This window comes from Passer domesticus, chromosome 1, assembly GCF_036417665.1.
Source record: "Passer domesticus isolate bPasDom1 chromosome 1, bPasDom1.hap1, whole genome shotgun sequence".
In the NCBI taxonomy this organism is placed as follows: Eukaryota; Metazoa; Chordata; class Aves; order Passeriformes; family Passeridae; genus Passer; species Passer domesticus.
Genome location: NC_087474.1, coordinates 113,426,292 through 113,445,331, shown reverse-complemented (window position 1 = coordinate 113,445,331; position 19,040 = coordinate 113,426,292). Strand labels below are relative to the sequence as shown.

Sequence of the window (19,040 nt, the reverse complement as noted above, 5' to 3'; positions counted from 1 at the left end):
GTTTCCCAAATAGCCCTTCAGACAGGCTCAGCATTCACTGACTCCTCATCTGTGTTGCATGGTTAGTTAGCATTAATTTAATCTTGACAATTTATGCAAATAGCCTGTGTTTAGGAAGGCATTCTCCATGTACTATCTTTGAAAATTCTCATATATTTGAATTACTTTCTAAAGTGATCATGTATACTTATACAATCCTTAATGTGTTTGAGTAATATGTTATAGGATCAAGTACATATTATGCCAAAGAAAGTATTTTTAGGGTGATATGGGGAAATACAGGTGTAAGAGCGGGAAGAAGGAGGAACAGAGGAATAGAGATGGAGACAGGCAGATTAAAATATTTCAAACACAGATGTGGGTTCAGTGGTTTGTAATTGGGGAATACAGGACTTGAATCCTGATATATTGAAGGAGATGGACAGATTGATTCTCTGAAGAGGTTTGCCAGTACATGCCAAAAGTTAATCTATGGTACACATGGTAGTAACCTGAAAACATCAACAGATTCTTGAAAATACTTGATGGGATTACTTTCTAACAATTCAGAATAAATAAAAAAACGTAACAGTGGTTCATGGACAAATAATTTTTCTTTTGAAAGAAATAAAAAAAAAATTCTGTACCTAAATTAATTCCCTCATTTTGAAAAATAACTGAAGTAGTCAAGGCCTCATCCTAGCTACTGCTCTTTGAAAGTGTGGAAAACAATGGTATTTTATAGCAGCACCTCATAAAATTCGTATGCAAAGTTCCCATTGCTCATTGTACTGTGTGATTGTATTACAAAAAAGAAGTTCATCTTGGAAATAGTATTAGTCACTTGCTGACTTTGAAGCTCTTGGATCACTATTTTAAGAACATGGTGTTTAGCAAAACATAGGTTTTTCTTTTTAATCTCAAATACATTTCTTTTGAATCTGAATATTCTAAGCATTAGTTGAATAAGTGAGTAGTTTTTGTCATGTTAATTTCTATTTAATATTCCAGAAGCTATTAATAAAATCATTGATATTTAAAAGTGAAACATCTTCCGTGGATATAATGCAAATTACATACCAGTATAGTAGTTCAGTGAGGAAATGGAGTGCTCAGTCACTGTGTGGTTGATCTGTAATTATTTCCTATTCTGAAGCAAGTATCCTGTTTAAGCCTCATGTTAAATGTGTCCCATTTTGCCTTAAAATGCATCTGCATCTCCAAATGGCCAGGATCTTTGTGTTTGGTGCCCGCATCTATTTGTGAGGTTCAATATTCCGTTCTTTCGCAAATAGCACTTCTGTTTGATCTTGCAAAACATGTCTAATTATTTATGCATATTATACTTCCAGCAAGTATGCGGAGGGTTCTTTTTGAAAAATGTTTCAAAGATTGTTTTTGAACTTACTAAAAGTTGCGCTTAAAAGCATGTTAGACTTTGAAAACCCTGTATTCCCAAACCTGTTGCTATTTACATTTGTGTCACATCCAGTTACATCAGACACGCTGGATTACATTGTATAATGAGAGCCGTATTGCTGTACTCTAATCTTTATCTCTTTATATCCGATCTCCTTTGAATTGCACATGAGTATTGCTTATGGTTACTTAAAATAACTACTGCTTTTGTTTCAAGGGCAGTGCTATATATGATGAACACTTAACACTCAACCCTGCTTTGGCAGCGACTTCACATCCTGTGTCTTTGGTTCTTGCATTATTTAATTGGGAAGCTTGCACACATTCTTTTTTTAATTTTCATTTAAATTTCATAGGTGAAAAATTTGAAACCTGTGAAGTCATACATGTTCAGAAAAAAAATAATGTATTTACCTGTGCCACTGTGCTCTTCTGAGAGATTTGGAATGTATGCCTTCCTCCTCACAAAGCAGGTCATGTACTCTTAGGGAGAGTAGAAAAGGACAAAGAGTGGGAGGAAAAGAAGTTTGTGCAGTAAAGCTGACCTGAACTGGGGTTGGTTTTGACATCACTGCCAGAGTCATTCACAGCCTTTAAGATATTTCTGACCTCATTTGATAGCCCGTATAAAGAAGCAATTTCTGCTGACTTTGGGAGACTTGCACATGTTCATAATGGTTATACGAATTTTGTTTTTCTTGAAGTGACTACCTAAGACATTATTGTGGGAGTAATGCTTAATAATGTTAGTAGCTGCAGAATCCAAGTTAAAGTGGCATTTAGGGAGCACTGGAAGGGGATTGTGCATCAAAATTATTTCCTCTTTTTCAGGTCATCCTGTATTTTTACTGTTGAACACACATGCTGTTTTGGTGCTTTTATATATGACTTCATACAACAAAACCAAGTGAAATAGAATGAAGAAAAAAAAATCTTACTCTCCTATCTTCAGTAGTTAAACCTTACATGGGACTCTGTATGGTCGTTTCCTCTCAGCTACCACCTTGCTTAAAGATGAACAAATTCCTCAGGCTGTGTGAGTGCCCTTTATTATACTTTGATGCTTAACAGATCTTTTGAATTTTCTATGACAGGTTGCTTTTCCTGCCCTAATGTTTTGAGAATAATTGTTGATCACAACCTTGCGGATCAGAAAGCCTTCCTCCTTAATTTAGAGATGAATGTGATGAAATTTATTACTTTGGGAATAGTTCCAGGAGCAAAATCATCCCCTCAATCTGTGATGTCAAAAAAATCCTTAGAATGGAGCTTGGATCAGAATGGGGCTGTTCACCATTAGAGGTGGACATAAACGCCGTGCACCATTTAGAGATGTGAGAAAGCTGGACATCTGTCCCATATGTGGGCTTGTTTTCCCATCATGCCCTCTATTTCTATTGTTTTCCTCATGACTTTAATTCTCTCAGCACCATTCCTTCAGGTGGAGGTTACAGTCCCCTCAGGTCTGCTGGCGTAACTACAGCTGTAGTTTTTTCCTATAGTTTTTCAGCTCTGCCAACATGAACTTAGTTTACTTCTCCTAATAGTTTTCTACAATCCAAGAACATGTTGAGGCAATTTTTCTAGGGAATGATATATACATACATTGTTGTGCTCACTGGCATGAGGAAAGAGGTGCAAACAGGGACACCAGTGACTTCTTATCCCACCTACAACCAGAATGGTCTGAATTTTCTGAAATTTCAGAATTTAGGAAAATTCAATGTGATTGCATTAATAGATGAAGAGAGAGCAGTGGTGGTGGGGAATAGGGAAGGCTAGAGGGCTCTGTTTTCCTGATACTTAACTGCTCCATGGTTCTGCATGGATGTTTTTCTGTTCCCACCCCACTTCAGGTAAATACCCTTTGGTTTGCTTATCACTATCTGCTGTGTTCCCTTGAAGCAGCCACAGTCTCCTCCATTCTTCCCTGAGAAGAAGAATCTCTGTCGGGGCTGAATGAGGGAGTCATGGAGCCAGCTGAGGTAACAGCTACTCAAGAAGCTGCACTTGTAGAAGGCTTGATTCTTAACATCTGAATAAGACATGGAGAGATGGAAGAAGCCTAGGTTTATTAAAAGAAGAGCGTGTATCATTTTCTTGTTGTTAATTGTTATTATTGAGTGTAAGAGTTTACAGTTACCTATAACCACCCAGCTTCCACTTTTTCTAGGCAAAGATTGTTCCTGGCAATTGCCTGCCTCACTGCTCTGACATTTGCAAAGTGAAAGTCTGCTGCTTTCTCAAGTTAGAAGGAAGCAACTTTGCCAGCTAAGTTGTAGAGCAGCACCTCTGCTTCCAAACTGGACACAGTCCTTTGAAATGTCTCAAGTCTCCCATGCGGATGGCAGGAATATGCATTTTGCAGTAGATATTAGTAGTACATCCGTACCTGACCCAAAGGCAAGTAAGCCTCTGCACAGTCTCACATCTCATGCAGAGGCTTGGTAGATCTAAGGTGAGTTCTCCAAAAATTCTATCTGCATTTCCTCTCACCAGGAGGTTGGAGATGCTCTGTTCAAAGGCTTCCAAGGCTAAGCCAGCATTTCTTTACAATTAGGTAGGAACACAGAGCTGGAACAGACCTCACACCATGCAATAACTATTGTGGGAAAATATTAGCAGCTCCAACCTTCTCCACCTCTAGCTGAAAAAGAAAAAAATACACAGGAATTAATAAAGAAGGCAATCTACTTTTGAGTTACTCTTCTCTTTGTTCTGCAGGCTCCTGATTTGTCCTGATGTTTTATCACTGTGCTTTTTGGGCATCTGGCTTTCAGGAGAAAAAAAAGGAGCAGAACAGAACCAAACCTGAGCCTGTCTTCATGAGTGCTGAGGCTGGTGATGGTACGTCACAGTCGTTCAGAACCTTTTTGTTCATATTCTTCATAAGAAAAAAGACTGCTATAAAGGTTCAGAAGAACTAAGTGTATGCCGTGAATTCAGAACTGCAAGCTACAAAAATGACAAATTCATTTAGAAAGGACAGGTATACCAACATGTGTTTATACAAATTTTGAGTTATTCTAAGAAAGACAGCTGGCAAATAGTCCTTTCCCCCCTCTGCTTCTTTGAACATGCAAGTAATTGATCCTGTTGTTTGAGATAACTGTAAAACTTGGGAGGGAATGTAAAAAGTATTTGGTTTTTTGTTTTTTCCAAAGTAATGTCGTATTCAACTATTTTATATTGTTTCATATATTTCATTAAACAGTTTGCTGAAGCCAGATGCCATTGTGTGTTGATATTTAATTTCTAATGGAATAAGTTGTAAATGATGGGGTAAAAATATATGTTTATATTTCTCATAATGGACAATAGTCAATATTATGCAGAAAAATGTAGCTAAATGAAAGAAGAAAAAATAGCTAAACAAAGATATATGACATTAAGGATTACATTAGTATGGGTCACACGCTGCTTCCTTCTGCCCATTTTTCCTTTCACTTTTGGTTAAAGTGGGATTTTCCAAAGCACAAGAATTTCCTACTCCTCTTTCCTTCAAAATGGAGCCTATTGAAAATCAGACTGTGTGTTCAAAATTGTCCCACATTTTTGCTTTTGTTTTCTAATTGGGAAGAAAAACAAAACACAGAACGTTCCAGAGTATTTTGGTTTTAGAATGTGGGCTTGGACATCTTTGATGCATCGTCGTAACAGCTGGAAAGGACATTATTGTTCTTGATGGAAAATTCAATCCATTCAGGAACCCCAGATGATGGGGGGAAATGAGGGACCTAAACCATGACAAACTCATGATGAGTAATGACAAACCATCCTGAAGCCAAACATTTAGATTTGCTTGGACAGTTCAAAACATTTTGGATTCTTTTTTTATTTTCCCAAAGGGACATGACATTGTTTTGACACAACCAACTTTTTCCTGTGGAAAAAAATATTACAGAAAACACTTTTCTATTAAAAACCATAAGCAGAAAATTCTGGAGCAGCAATAGAGAAAAATAGTCAAGCCAAAACCAAATGCATTTGAAAATGTCCTCTCAGGAGAATCTTATGACTGCTCCAACCTAGCAATAAGAATTTTATTTGAAGGTAAGTTTATTTCCTAGACAACAAATATAACCTCATGAAATCCATGTAGCATAACTTGGTGTGTTGAACATATTTGAAATATGTTTCACAGAGTTGCTTGAGAACTGTAAAAATGTGAAAGAGCTCTGGTGGAAGGCTTGGGTCTTTGAATTGAAATATCACATCTGAGATTTCACAACTGTTTTCCTAGGACTGGGCATTTTAAAAAAACTGAATACTTTTTAAAAAAAAATGTCTCGAGCAAAAATTTGTATGTTTAAAAACATACTTTTAGCTTTAAAACATGTAGCTAAATTAATAGTTTTTAATGCTCAGAGGTGTACTCTTAAATTTGTTTTTAAAAAATGGGCACAAACCTCTTTTTAATGACAGCAAAGTATTTTCAGAAAAGATAGGGGTTGCCATACTCTTACTGAATTTTTAGGATACCGATAGTTAGGACAACCTGCCAGAACATTTTATATCCTTATAAAAGTGGCCATAAGTTACTGACTTGCTAGAACTGATGCTATCTCAATGCTTATTTGTCAAGGGAACCTGTGCTTTAAATGTGACAAACTGTGTGCTGGCTTCCACATCAGGACAAGCTTCATCTTGTCAAGAGTGGGTAGGAGACAGAGCCTGTTATTCCCTATTACCCAAGTTAATCACATGCTTTTCTGAGTATAAGCAGGTGATTCACCAAGTTTAAGAACAGAAGTGACCAACAGACCAGCCAGCGTCAAGCACTCTGAATATCTTTTCACAGAATTCAGAACTCTGAATATCTATCACCACTTCTCAAATTTCACCCACTCTTGGACCCTATTTCTTGTGCCAGGCTGAAGTGTCCCATAGGGATAGAAGACTTTTGGAGATGGGGATTGCAGAGTTTTGGGTAGAACAGGCTTAAGGGACCAACAAGCAAGGAGAGCAGAGCAACAAAAAAAACCTGATGGGCATTTGAAAATGATTGCTGATATCATGCCTGTTGGCACATGCATCATTTGGTCATTGAAGTTATGTGAACTTCCACCTGATTCTTGCAGGAGTGTGTAATTTTAAAATATTCTTTTTGTGTGCAGTTTTCACAGTCAGATGCTGGTCTTACAGCAGGTCTGTTAGGGGCTGTCATAACAAAAAACATGGTAAAATAAACAACCTTTGCTAGTCCAATATGCAAAATGGTCACTGACAACTCTGAGCTTCACCACAGCACAGTGGTGTGGAATTCAGGGTGAGCTATTGAAGGGCCCAGGATCACTTTAGAGTTATCCTGGTAAAATCAGCAAATGCTCCGTCTGCTTCATGATGTCTCTGGGAATGTCTGGGAAGTCAAATTAAAATTGTAGAGTGGATTTTATAGCTGGGGGGTTCCCCTTGGAATGCTTGTGGCACTAGCTCAAAGAAAACAAATTACAAATGAAACCCACAGAGGTTTGAAAGGCTAGGTTTTTTATTTAACATCACCTGACAGTGCTGTTTATTAATACATTCAGTGTGTTTCAATATAATTTTTCTCATCTTTCACCACATTTGAATTTTTTTTCTATAATTGTTTTATTAGTCATTTCTGTAGGCAGCCTGGCAGCTGTTGCTGCAATCCGTGTATTAACTGTGGTTGGCTCTGGATTTAACAAAATGCAACTGCACCCTCTTGTGGAAGCTGCTGAGTAGATGATTTTGGTTTCCTGGTACCACCTGGTTAATCTTTTTCTGAACTAGTCAAAAGAAAACAAATAGCACAAGTGTCCTAAGGTCACACAGCAACAAAGCTTCCTGGAGAACTTCAAAAGAGTAAGCTGCAACTTTAGAATGCCTGAACTCAGAAAACCTTTGAAGACAAACTTCTGTGGGGAAGACCTTCAAAGGCACCCTGGGAGACCTTCCTGCCCGTGGCTTTTGTGGAAATCTCTGTCATAAAATATTTTTCAAGAGAAACAGTTGGTATGGCTATTTGCATAAAAATGTTACAAGTAAGTCTAAGAACAATAATTATATATAAGTATCCAGCATGGACCTGAAAAATATTCTTTCTCTGTTTGTACAAATCCATGAATAGAGATGTCAATCTGTCTGTATGTGCTAATGGAAATAATGCATGGTTTTGAAGACAAATACACTTGTGAAGGGAGTAGGTTAGGTTGCACAAAGAAGGTTTAAGTTTGAACTCTTGTAAATCTCAACGTGTCACTTTTTTCATGCAACAGCTGCAGACACTTTGGATAAAAGGAGTGCCTTTAAACTCATGAATGCATTTGTACTCTGTTCTGTGAGGAATAGGGGCAGGGGAAGCCAGAACTCCTTTAACTGCTGAAGCAAGTATATTGGCATATCCATCTCCTACTCTGCATTATATGTGCTTGCACAGAGTATCATACAATATTTACCTTAGTTAAAAAAAGAAAAATTGTTTACAGGAAATAAGTTTTGCTGAACAAAAAACCTCCAACTTTTTTTTTTTTTTCACTGTTAGTGTGGACACAAGGACTTTCTGACTAAAATAAAATGAAGGAAAAACAGTTAAAAAAGTATCCTTCATAAGCAGAGACACTCACTGACAAAAGAGTAACAAGGCATTTGTGAAATTATCACTTTCCGTGAGTAATTTTAAAAGAAATTACATGGAAAATTTTTATATAGTTTCTAATACACAAGGTATTCAAATGCATTGAAGTCTGATGTAAGCAGCACTGGTTTTTAGGGGCCACAGCACAGCTATTCTTTCTCAGAGCAAAGAATTTAACCAGAATTTGCTTTGCTGTCAGTTAGAAAGATGGAAGCATTTGTCTTGTTCTTTGCAAACAGCTAGTTAAAAAACAAAACAAAACAGAAAGAAACTGTCATACAACATGTATGTATGTATCCTTTGTGCAGAATTTAATGATTTGCATTTTTATGTCTGAACACGTTCTTGCACTGGCAGCATGTCTCACTGAGCAGTGGAATACCACCTATAAACACCTTTGGGCAGGGTAACCCAATTTAAGATGGTGGTCTGAAGCCGAGTTTCAGAAGTCTTGGTGTGATGCTAACATTGTCTCTCCTGTGACAGAACTTCTACACTTTTTGAAGTGCCACAATGCTTAAAATTTGTATTTCTGCTTGTTTCCCTGCTGCACTTTTGCTCTGTGCTTTAAAGGACCCTTTGCCATTACATGTTGCTGCAGTCAGTAACACAATACTTTACCCCAGACAAGAGTAAAGCCTCATTTTACTCTCTGTTGGGTATCTGCTGCACTTTGTGTATTTCTGGCAGAACAGTGGTAAGCCTGACACTGTGCCAGCTGACCCAGCAGGAGCAGCTGTGGTTGCAGGTCTCCAGAGGGAGAGGCTCACACAGCCTGGCCGACTTTGGTCTCCGTGGGCTATAACAGAGTAAAAGACACTGGCCAAGTACCCTCATAATTGTTGACATTATGATTTTGTTGCATCTTTCCACAGAGCATGGAAAGGTTGGTGGGAAAGAGAATTAAAAATCATCCTCACACATGAAAAAGCTTCTTTCTGGATCTCTGTGTGCGCACTTCGTGCTGCCAAACTCAGAAGGAATCCTCTTAGCACACTTCAACCACAGGAGCTTGCTCCTTCTCTAGGGCAAGTATGGATGTGAAGTTTATGCAGCTGCATCCCCCTTTTAAGTTAATTATATCACTCTGAGCACTTCAGCTATGATCCCACACTGCAGTGCCTTGCTCTTGAACCAGCCTGCCTCTTTCCCTGGGTGCCTGCCATGGAGGTTGCTTCCCTGCTGAAATCCTGGCACATCACCTAGTGCTCCTTAATCCAAGTTTCTTTCAAGCTCACGTACCCAGAATTCACCACTGTAGCCATGTCTCATGTCTCTACATGACTTCAGATGATTTCCTGGTCTCCCTTGGGGAAAGGAGTATATTCAGCCTCATTTATAAAGAAACTTGTTGCTGAAAACCAAGAATCTACAAACTGCATTATACAGTACTACCTTAAACAGTTCCTGCAGTGCTAGTAAATAATATAAAGCCATTTCCAACTCCTGGTATTGATCTCCCACTTATAATCCTGAGCATCTGTAACAGATACAACCCCACACGCCTGGCCCTGGCCCCTTGTCCCACATTTCAAGTGTACTGAAAACAGTGTTGATAGCACAGAGATGTCTTAGCTGTTGCTGAGCAGTGCTTAAATCAGAGTCGAGGTGTTTTCTGCTCCTCACACCCCACCAGTGTGCAGGCTGGGGGTGCACAAGGAGCTGGGAGGGGACATGGCTGGTACAGGTGACCCCATGTATCCAGTGGAATATTCCATATCATATGGCAACATACAGAGCTGGGGGAACAAGAAGGAAGCAGGGGAGCATTCAGAGTGAGGTCATTTGTGTTCCCAAGTCACTCTTAAGGGTGATAGAGCCTGGCTTTCTTGGAATTGGCTGGACACCTCCCTACCCATGGGCAATAGTGAATTATTTGCTTTGCTTATGTGTGAGACTTTTGCCTTACATATGAAACTATCTTTTTTCTCAACTTATGAATTTTCTCACTTTTATTCTACCAATTCTGTCCCCCAGCCCACTGGGGGGAAGTGAGAAAGAAGCCATGTGGAGCTTAGTTTCCAGCTGGTGTCCAACCACCACATCCAGTTAATTGGGTGCTCCTAGTATTAAGCTTTGCAAATCAGAACAATTGCCACCCCCCACCCCTGCTCATTTCTTCTGAAACACTAACTTGAATATTAAACCTTCTCTGCTAGATGCAGCCTACCAAATCTTGCAGGCATAATTCATTCCTTACAGCAGAAGCTCTTACCTAACACCATACACTTTGCAGGGACTAGAATGTATATTCTTCATTAGTCTAGCATTGCTGGTAAATTTCAGCTCTAATTGTAATTGTGCCTTGCTTCATGGGTGCAAAATCACCAACACCTTACACCTAAACAATCTCCTTTCTGACAGTAACCTCAGCCCATCTCCACATGGATGCTGCAGGATACTGTTGGATTTCTTCATTCCTTGCTGTCACAGAAATGGGACATGGCTGGAGGTGGCAGGGATGAACAGAAAAGGTTCAGTTCTGAGCCTAGTGTTAGGATTAGGGTAAAGATTTGTGTTTGCAAAAGAAAGCTTGAAAAAATTGTGCTTATTGTGCATTACAAGAACATTAGAGTTAGAATGGGGACTAGGGCTCGTAGGGGACAGTTCAGGGTAACTGGGCAAGACAGGATGTGGGTACCTTCAGTGAAGGCTGGAGCTGCAGCTAGAGGTTCATATGGGAAGGGCTGATCCAGAGAGAGAGCAGGGGATAAAGATGCTAGTCACAACTGCAGATTAAACTCTGAGTTCTGATTAAAACTAGGGCTAGAGTTTGACCCTAATCCAGGGTTAAGGGGGCCAAAGAGTCAAATGACTGCTGAATTGAAGAGATGTGTTGAGTTGGGCTGCAGATGACCCTGACAGAGGAAATTAATCCACTATTTGGGCTGTTGATGCAGGGATATATGTCAACTCTGTGGCTGGATTAATGCTAGAGTTTGGTTCACAAGAATCTGAAGAAGTCGGGAAAATGCAGGAACTTCTAAAATCTAATTCTAAAATGGGATTATGATGAGGTTTAGTTTCTTGAAGAACCTGGTAAGTGTAGATGCTAAGATGAGAAGTATTAAACTAGTTCAAGATTCTTTTGGTTAGTGCTTGCTTCTGGCTATATTGACTCTGTCAAAGGGGGTAGGGGCCTCCTAATAAAAGTTCAGCTATGTTATTTTTGGGGAAGAATAGGAATGAGTATGTTGGACAAAGCCAATTTTGATAAGCTTAAAGTTAGTGCTAGTGCTGAGTAAAACATTGTTTGACTCCACTAATAAATAACACTTGAGAGTTCAAAGGTTTTACTCAGGTGTCAGGTATGCTGGCTAAGACCAGCAGGAAAACAAACACACCTATATAAAAAGTGTATGCACAAATCAAACATTAACTGGTGTTTCCAGTGTTCTGTACAGGAAATGCACACATACACGTTGTTAAATGTATGGGCTCTAAGAAAACTGAGGAATTGAGGTATGACTGTGCAAAGGTTTCAGAAAAACAGAATACTTCAGCTCAAGTTCTAGTTATCAATTTTACCAAAGATGGTGGCTATCACTCAAATTCTCATTAAGTCCAGTAGTTACCATCATAGAACTCACATAGTAATTCCAATTTATTTATACCTTTTCCACAGTTAATTTGAAAGTAAACAATTCACCCATTTTTCTAAGTATTTTTAGTTACGTATTTTTTTAACAAACACAGAACATTCTGAGTTGGAAGGGACCCAACAAAGATCACCTGATCCAATGAGTGAACAGCCCATATGGGGATGAAATATGCAACCTTAGTGTTATCAGCACCATGTTCTAATCAACTGAGCTCATCTCAGATTATTCATGATGGATAAGGACTAACATACATAAATAATAAATTCCATAATGCACATTGCATAGAGGAATGCAGTAGCCTATGCACTCATACAACAACTTTTGTGGGTAGTATTTATAGAAAACCATAGTGGTTCTTCAAAATTGTTGAATCAATATTTCAAGAATAGAAATTTACAAAAGTGCTCAGAGTGATCTTTCATACTAGAATATTTAATAATGTACTTTGGAGGCATTTATTCAATTTCACATGAAAACCACAAGTCAGTTTATGTGTTATACCTCAGAACAGCCTCTGGTATCATTTAAACATCTTATAAAACCTTATTTAAAAGCCAGGGGGATTTTCCACTTGTCTTTTTTGGGTTATATTCATCAAGAGGTAAATCCTACAGCCTGAAAAGCAGTCTCACTGACCTCAGTGGAGCTGCTCATGAGAGAAAATGCTGCTGGAAAGAGAATGCCCTTTAATCAAAATGAACATGGAAAAAGTATTGAGGTTAATTTCCACCCTTCTCATTGCAAGTGACACTTTTGCCTTCAAATACACCATTACATGTATCACATGTTCTTCTAAAAGAGCTAAGTAGCAGACAAGTGCATGAAAGAGAGGGGGCCTTTACCATCTTTAAATGTGGAGTTTAAAAAAAGCCAATTGCTGGGACAGGTGCTCTAATACTGAGTTCCAGGGCATTCAAGGAGGGGTAAAAAGTTAGTGTCCTGTCTGTCTGTAGTGGCTCTGTTTTTAAGCACAGCTTTAGACTGAAGGCTGCCATTCCCAACACCTGCTTATGCCTTAAGGCTCCTGTCCTGCAGAACTTGCTGCTTGAGGAAGTACCATGACAACCACCCTGACACTGATTTCAGGTGAGAAATCTGATTCAGAAGTCTGTGCAGGTCTGTTGATCTACTACACTGCTGGGAATCCTGAGAGCAGGGTTTCCTCCACTTCTGTGATTTGCTTAAGTCCTGGGAGTTCTCCTGTCAATCTGAATAAAGCAATTAATATTACTTAATTTTGTTTTGCATGCCTTTGTGCCTTACAAGTTGCAATTAGAAATTTTAAATTAAATTACATACTTACAAGAGTGTATCATTTAGTATGACAGATACTTTCAATTGTAAGCACTTGTTTCAGTATGAGTTTCTTCCAGCAAATGATAATTCATAAGGGCAAAAATATTTGTCAGGAGATTTCTAAAGACTTGTCTAGATTTTTTTTAATTCTCTAAACTTTTTTTTTTTTTAAACAGTGTGCTGAATTTCTAAATACATGGTTTTCCCCCTTCCTTTTTAATGAAAAATTTTAGAAATATATATTCTCAAGCTCTAACTGACTAGCTCTAACTTCTGAGCGGAAAATCCAGTTATATTACATGTTCATTCCTAAAAGGAGAACCAAAACTAGAAGCAGAGCACTGCAAGGACAAGTCTGCTCTTCAGTGTGACATTCAAACATAGATGGAGGAACGCATTAACCAAAACCTGCCACATGATAATTTTTTTCTGGGATGCTCTTCTCTTGGGTGGGAGATGGGATGTGCATTGGGAAGCTCCTCTCAGGCATTTCCTGGAGGCTGCTCCCTGTCTTTCATACACCTCTTTAGCCTTTCTGCCAGCCTTTTGCTATTTCCATGGATTACAGGAGACATCTTGTGGTCACGAAGCAAAATCACAAAGGATGCAGAGTGAAGGCAGCGAGGGCTGAGCAGTGACAGACTTCCACTGTCTCACAAGTGTTTAGTTTTCCTGTCAGCTACCGGGAATAAGGGAAGTAGGAGTCATCTATCTGTCTGAAGGAGCCTTTTGAACTAGGGCAGCCTGGCTGAGCTAGGACAGAACAAAGATTTGAGGCTGTGGAGGTGACATGTGGGACCTTGTCAGCCTTGTATGTGAGTGACCTGTGAAATCTGCTGCAGCTGGCTCAGGCAGATGTTTCTTAGCCGAGGCCTTGCTGGCAGTATGTCTCCTTGCTCACAGCCACCTCTCCCCAGCAAGGAACGCTAATGCACTTTACTGCAGAGCATGGGAAATGAGGAAAAGCACAACAAGTGAGAGCACATTTGTATTTAACTTCAGCACAGCAATATTTCTGTGACACCGTGGAAATAGACATCATTCAGCCAAACACCTGAACCTTATAAAAGTCTGTGGAATTAGGATGCTGTCAGCATTCTTACTAGATCAATGCAGAGGGAGAGTTCCATTGAGGGAGCCTTTTATTTGAAGGTATCTGTTCAGGAAAAAAAGAAAGTGGATTAAAAAAAGTATAAAGAAAAGCAAGAAGGAAAAAAAAAAACCACAACAGGGAAGCAGAAAGAGAAGGCTAGATGCTGTTATGATTAGTAACAGGCATCTGTCTCTGATTATAACTACAATTATTGGGCAATTATGTAACAACATTTCTCAGCTGGGCTGGACTTTTACTGTGGTTGGTGCCATGCTCATACATTTGGAAAAGGACAATACATGCCTCAAAGAGAGCACCAGCTATGACACTGTTACCTTATTGCAAAAGTTCCATACCTTTGAGTGATTCCTCATGGGCAGCTCTTTGCAGCACTGACTCTTACTCCTTATCCACAACACAGCTAACAAACCACTGCTCTCGTCTCAATTAGCTAACCCACTCTTTTATAGCACTCATCCTATTGGACACAGCTGTGGCCTATTAAGGGCAGGCTTGTTCTTAATCTTTGGTAATTAGCACAGCTGCAGCTCCTCAGGGGTGAGATTGCCTTCTGCTCTATCTTTATTCTCTTACATTCCATTCCTCCACATGACACAAGCTAGAGCAGATGAAGGAGAAAAATAAGTGGGTTGTGAAAGGGTGATGGAAGACATGCTACCTACCAGTAATAAAAGAATAGGTGCAGTTCTAAACTTACCACCATACCATACTGTGCTATTAAAGACCTTCTGAGAGAGCAGAGAAATAATGAGTACCCATGCTACATGAGCTGGGGACAACAGTAGCAGCAAAAAGTAACTCCTAGAAACCAACTCAGAAATAATTCAGTAGAAGTTCTGTCAGGCCAAGCAATCTGGTATTGAGACTGTATAGCAATCATTTGTCCCCAAGCTGCTGTTATCCATGGTGAGGAAATGATTCTTGAAAGTGTGCAGTGAAAAAGAACATGATCTTCCAGACCCCATGGAGTCACAGTTTATTAGCAGAGACTTTCACAAGATGGAAATTCTATTTGGTAGAAGACTGCCCACTCATCCTCATTAGCTATGGCACCAGGAACTCCACAAGTTCTATGCAGAAGGGTATTTCATAAATGATTAGTGTCAGGTTGACCTGGATACTTTGTTTTGAGATGTGGAAATTTAATATTTTTTTATAAAATAGAAAATTAAATGAACAGTCCTTTTGAGGAAGAAAACAAAATAAAAAGAAAAAACCACTTCAGAATGTTTCTACAAATGACAAAATAATATTGTGAAAAATTTTCACAACTCCTCTCCCTTTCCTTTCCCCTTTGTTGAATGAAATTATGCTATTTTGCAAATGTGTCAGTGATAAGGAAAGTTATTTCTCTGTTCTGACATTGTTTTCCCAACAATCTCAATTAACCAGTTCGCTTGTCTTTCAAAGATAAATTTTGCCACCTTCCTTGAAAATTTTGTACAATTAATGCTTGGCCCAGCTGTCACAGCTCTGCACACACTGCCTCAAAATAGAGCAGCACTTCTGTAACCAAATGTCAGCTACAAATGTTGGGGGCCAGTGCATCTGGGGCAATATATCCTCTTGGAGCAAGACTGGGGAAATGGCACAAACACAGTCTGGTCCTTCTAATCTCCTTGGAACTTGCAGTGGCTCTATGTGCAGTGTACACCTGCCCTAATTTAAATCATAGAATCACAGAGCCGTGGAACAGCCCAGTTGGAAGGAACTTCAAAAGTTCATCTGGCTCAAGTTTTCTTGGGAAAGGGAGCCTCAATGACATTGTCTAGCAACCTGACTTGTCTCAAGTTGAAAACCTTTGGTGATGGGGACCATTTTCCTGGTAAGGTTGTTCCACTAAGTTATTATACTCACCATAAAAAATTTCTTTCTTAAATCAAGATGATACATCTCCTAGCACAACTTGTACCCGTTGCCTCTTGTCTTTTCCATGTGTCTCCTTGTGAAGAAAGAGCTTCTGTCCACCTTGTATCTGCTCTCTAAGTACTGGAATACCGTGAATACCTGTAAGCATTCTCTCCTCCATGGATGAAAGATCTAACTCCTTCAGTCTTTCCTCATGGAGCAGGTTCTCCAGTCCTTTGATCATCTTTGCAGCCTTTATTTGAACTCTCTCCAGTCTGCTTCTGTCTTTCCTGAAGTGTAGTAACCAGAACTGGACACAGCATTTCAGATACAACCTGACCAACCCTGAAAAGAATGATCTCACCTCCATCACTGCCAGTAATGCCCCTGTGGCTGCAGCCCAGGATCCAGTTTGACTTTGTTGCTGCAGCCATGAAAAGCCAAGGCTTTTCATTAGTTTCATTCCATGTGCCTCTTGGCCATGATTTTCTTTGTAGCCAGCACTGGCATTGAAATGGTCTAATACATCTGAAAAATGCTATTCAGCCCTCATCCTTACCTGCACAACAGTGGGTAGATTCACATCAACTCCGGGCTTTCCAAGGACATTTTATAAATTGCAGGTGAGGAATTCCTGTGTCTCAGAGATGCCTGAATGTGCTCCAGGGCGTCAGCATAGAGCAAGAACCATGTATTGCTCTGATGCAAAAACTGAGATGAAGTTCTTTGCCATTTGCATAGCTGGCTAGTCCAGAACTAACATTATAATCTACAATATTGAATGAATTTTGCTTATAAACAGGCATTGCTGATACAGTATTATCTGAGAATCCTTAGTCTGATCAAACAATTAGCTTATCTGTTCCTCTTGCCTGATGAGGTGAGTGTAGCCACATCAGTGTGGGATGCTTGGACATACTTTGCTCTGATATTTCACATCTGCCTCACTTGCAAAGCTGTAGTTTAAGTCAAACCTGCTTGGCAACAAGTTCTGAGCACGTTTGTCTTCAGGTACCTACTCCTACAGGTACCCTTTGCAGTACTCAGTCTCCAAACTTCACCATGGCTTCTGGTTATGTTTGAGGGACAAGTCAGTGATGTTAATATGTAGATGAAGCACATAGCTGTCATCCACAGGGAGCAGTTTCGAATTGTCCAGTTTACCAGAGTGTCACAGCAAAGGGATGAAATGGGCAGAAGTTCTCATTTATTAAGTGTTGAACATTGAAATTCTAGTCATGTTTGAAGTAAGATTTCAGCAGGGCAGCAGGGGCAGGGAGGGGACAGAAACTTTAAAGTCCAGCCCAGAATAGACTCTTGGTTTGGCATAACTCCTAATTAAGCTGTGAAACTCATTTCACATAGCTGATGCAAGTCAAAGGTATAAAACTGTTCAAAATGCATTTAGACGCATTCATAGGGAAAAGTCAAACAAGGACAGAACATCAGAATGAGGATTCATTTAATACCTCAATAATTCCTTAAGCCACAAACAGCCAGAAGTACTTGGGGGGAAAGTGTCAATGCAGGCAGGTGCTATTCTTGTAGTCTTTCCTAAGCATCTGTTAGCAGCTTCTGTTGGAGGTAGGCAAGCAGTTTTGATGGACCACTGGTCTGGGACAATACAACACAACAGTTTTTATGTTTTTACATCTACAGCTCTTAGATCCTGCAGTCCCAGAGACTTCCATTTGAGTGTCCTGCATTGCAAAAAGACACCTCAAATGTGGGGCTGTATGCTTTTTCATACAAGCATTCTATGCAAAAGAGTTTTCATAAAAGAACAAAACCAAAACCCCACAAAAAGTTACAGCATCTGTAAGGTCTTGTGTATTTCCTCCTGTGTCTGTACAAGCAAATGCCAGAGTGCTGCTAGAAAATCAGAGCAGGGTATCAAACTTACATCTCAGGAAAATGCTGTTAATGTCTGATATTGTTTCTGCAATAAATTCCTCTCACCAAAACTTTGGCTTAGAGTAGGGGAAAACCTAGATTTTTGTCAGCAGCCATTTTCTGTTAATGATTCCTTAAACACTTTAATTAGAAACACACCTGATAGTTCCTTTCAAACACATGGTGAACAGCTGTCACATAAGCACAGTAAAATTTCTGCACAGCAGTTTTCTCACAAGAGATCTATTGCTAATATAGCAAAAATACTGCTAAAACTGTGGGCCTTGGGCCATGTAAATTGTACTAATGCTGGTGAAAATTAGTTTTATGGGTTTATGTCTAATAATACCAACAAAAGAGTGAATCCAAAAATGGAATAAATACTAAATACTAGCTCTGCAAAGTAACAGCAATATGATATGTGTTATGTGTGCATGGAAAAGAAGCCAGCTAATTATTGGTATTGTGTCTGAAAAATTGACCATTGAGGGACTAATTTCTGGTAATATTAATCATATCTTAAGTATATTTGACCCCCACAGATCAATTACTGTTTTCAGGAACTCAATGCCATATGACATAAAAGTGTTCCCAGAGGAAATCTATTCTTCTCTACCCAAATGTCATTATCTAAAAGTGGATAAAGATTATTTGCATAGAAAATGTGAAGAAGATATTTTTCAGCTATTACAATGCTTCTGGGATTAGCGCTTTTAGAAGAAATGATTTCTTCTTCCTTTTAGTTTTCTTTTTAAATGGAAGAATAAGTCAAATACTCATTCTGGATTTTATTTTGTTTTTATTTTCCTGCAGGTAACCACTGGCAAAACCTCCTGCTTTCCACAATTTTATTTTAATGCCAAGGTATTGAAGACAATCTTTTTTTTTAGGAGTGGCAGGAGCAAACCATGGTTTTGTTCCTTTTTTTTTCTGTTTTTAGGACTACCAGAGGCTCATACTGCAAAAGACACATGTGGTTAGATGCTATGTAAAAATATGGATAAGATACTGTTCTTAACTCTGAAGTACAAAATTCCCTTGCTTCTAGCAGTAGAAATAGTAGAATCCTAGTAGAAATAGGAATCATACAAATCTAATGCATTAAGGATTTCAATAAATATTCTAATCTAATTTTTTGCTGAAAGGCATCAAGTGTATCTAGGCCACTGGCAAAGATGTTTGTCAAATAATTCATTAGTGCCTTGAACAAAGGAGGTTACTCAGAATTTTGCTACTCCTTGGTCCTGAGACTCATTGTCTTTACAATGAGAGAATCTACCACATATCT

At 39.1% G+C, this 19,040-nt stretch overlaps 1 long non-coding RNA gene across 1 annotated transcript; it reads right to left on the bottom strand.

Annotated features, from left to right (window-relative positions):
• Positions 1-13,870: 13,870 nt before the first annotated feature.
• On the bottom strand, positions 13,871-14,429 carry LOC135289215 (uncharacterized). The gene is made up of 2 exons (XR_010351990.1): positions 14,347-14,429; positions 13,871-14,053 (listed from the first exon to the last, which is right to left on the bottom strand). It is a non-coding gene; the product is annotated as an uncharacterized LOC135289215 (long non-coding RNA).
• Between the last annotated feature and the right edge of the window lie 4,611 nt (positions 14,430-19,040).